General features: G+C 43.2%; 1 non-coding gene across 1 annotated transcript; it reads left to right on the top strand.

Annotated features, from left to right (window-relative positions):
• The first annotated feature begins 1942 nt into the window (after positions 1-1942).
• On the top strand, positions 1943-2124 carry LOC115293122. The gene has a single exon (XR_003909381.1). It is a non-coding gene; the product is annotated as a U2 spliceosomal RNA (small nuclear RNA).
• The last annotated feature ends 387 nt before the right edge of the window (positions 2125-2511 follow it).

Below are 2511 nucleotides of genomic sequence, written 5' to 3'. Positions count from 1 at the left end.
TACTAATAAATGGATATTAATTGAGCAGTCTGTGCAAAGAAGCATGTGAGGTACCATAGATACTATACTCTGTCTTGTTACAATTCTCTCCCAAGCACCAGGAGGTAGGTACTGCTATTACTCCTATTTCACACAGGAGGAAACTAAACAAACCTTGGAGACATTAAATACCTCACCAAAGGGCTGATGGCCCTCACAACGGAGCTACTCTATCAATGCTGACTGTCTGCCCAGGACTATCTATAAAATCAAGGGCTCACTGGAGGTGGGTCAAGGAGCAGAGGACCCAAGGAATTCAAAGCTGGAGACAAGACCAAGAAAGAGGAGAACATGTAGAGTTCTGGGTAAGATGAAGAACTGCAACATTTTCCTTTTCTCAGATGGCTGAGTAGAATATTCGGAATTTAACTGAACCTGCATTTCCTGTCACTATGAATGGAGCCCTGTTGCCAGGTGGTCCCACAATGCTCAGCCTTTTTGGTTCAAGTCTCACTGGTACTTCTACGTCATGCAGACATGGCCAGGGACCAGGATATCACCAAATTAAGCCCAAGTCATCACAGATTTGGAGGGGCACATCCACAGACTCACAGATTTCCTGTAGAGCCAAACAGAAGAGCACCAGCCCTTTCAGGCTCATTTCGTGATGCTCACTCCAGAGGGCCCTCCTCGGCCAGGGAGCTTGGCAATGGAAGGGATAGTGTGCTGGGAAGGGAAAGAAGAAACATCTCCCCCAATCCTGTTTCTCATTCTCCTGCTCCTAGTCAGGTTTAGTAAATCTGTTACCCTTATCATGCCCCTGAATCCTCAGCCAGGTTCTTTAAATCAGCCTAGCTGCTCTGTCTTTGCCTTAAGATGCAAACACTGTTTTTGCTTGCTCATCCTGTATTGAGCTCCTGCATATCAATCATGGTATATCAAGTGGTTTTGCATTTTCTTGCTAATAATAGTTTGCATTTGTCCCATCTTTCTGGGAAGATCAAAGCTTGCCATAAACAAAAAGTTACTAATCACAATATTTATGTTTAAGGCAATTTCAGGACATTCCAAAGTCTCTCAGTTGTTCAGTCCCTCCTTTGGGTACACATTTTTACAGAACTGCTTGGAAATATGCTCACTTACTCCTTCCTTTTCTAGTTTTAGAATTATACCCTGCGTTGGAATACAGATGATTCCTAAGAAGTCACATAAAAAATGAATGTATGAACCAGAGGAGGGAGTCCATGGAGAACTGAAGGGCAGAAACCTGTGAGCAAAATTTGATAATTTTATAAACATTTGAAAAGGAGATTTGAAATGCTATTGGCCTTACTAAGACTTTTATTTGAGAGCTGCATTTGATCACTTGTGCAAATTACAATTTTGTACCTAAGGGCTGCAGACCAGTGGATGTATACTGGACAGGTTTTCCAACAGTGTTCGCTGGAAACCCTTGATGGAGGCTGGGAGAGAGGGAAGGGAGGGGACCAAGGAGAGGGAGAGAAGCCTGACTGGTGGTCCTGGTCTCTGCCCTTTGATTAGGACAAAAGGTCAAAGCTTTCTTTCAAGTATCACCATTACAATTTTGGTCATATCCATCTATAATATTAGTTTATAGCTTTCTTTAAGTTGACTCACTTTTTTTTTTCACTTTAGCCCCAACTTACACAATAATATGCAGGAATTAAGAGTTTGTTGTGGTCATTCTTTTGGTAATATTAACTGAAATAAAAATTACTGCCCTATAACAGTCACAATATCTTCTCACCCACTTCGAGCAACACTGATCTGAAGTGCTCACTTCACCAGAGAGGGAAAAAAAAGAAAGATCAGAGGCATGAAGTGATTTATACAAAGTCACACAGATTGACAACAGGAAAGGCTAGTTTATAGAGCAGGCCTTGTAGGTATTGGCCCAGCACTCTTTCCTTCTATTTTTCTCATTTTTATCAGAGGCTAAAAAATCGCTTCTCGGCCTTTTGGCTAAGATCAAGTGTAGTATCTGTTCTTATCAGTTTAATATCAGAGGCTAAAAGAAACCATTAGGCAATTAGCATGTCCTCTTGGTGGAGAGGAGGGTGTGAAGATTTCACCAGGATCTCTCATAAAACTTAAGTTCCTTCTTGGTGCTAAGCTTTATCTCTTATTCAGAATGTCTTCAGTCTACTGATCATATCGTATAAAACTGAATGCATTTCTACAGTAACTGGGGGAAAGACAAGGGACTCCATGACAGGAAGAATCAGAATGGGCTTTGGGAAGCAGGGGCTGTGTGTCCTCTAAGAAGGTCAGCTGGGCAGGAGAGGACAGGAAGGGGAGGGAAGGGCCACTAACCATTAGTGGCCCCATCATGGTGGGCACCAATGCCTCTTTTCCATGTAAAGAGGCAGAGTGTCAGGGAAGAGAGTCTCCTCCACCAGCTGGTATCCCAGGGCTGTGCACAGCCCTGCCTGCTTTTTCCCTGGACATTTGTATGAACTTGGAGCACCCTGAGGCCCAGGGGGATTGAATTCTTCATCCGTGGCCCTGAAA

This window comes from Suricata suricatta, chromosome 5 (assembly GCF_006229205.1).
Source record: "Suricata suricatta isolate VVHF042 chromosome 5, meerkat_22Aug2017_6uvM2_HiC, whole genome shotgun sequence".
In the NCBI taxonomy this organism is placed as follows: domain Eukaryota; kingdom Metazoa; phylum Chordata; class Mammalia; order Carnivora; family Herpestidae; genus Suricata; species Suricata suricatta.
The sequence above is the reverse complement of the archived record's forward strand: the minus strand, read 5'-3'. Positions and strand labels throughout refer to the sequence as shown.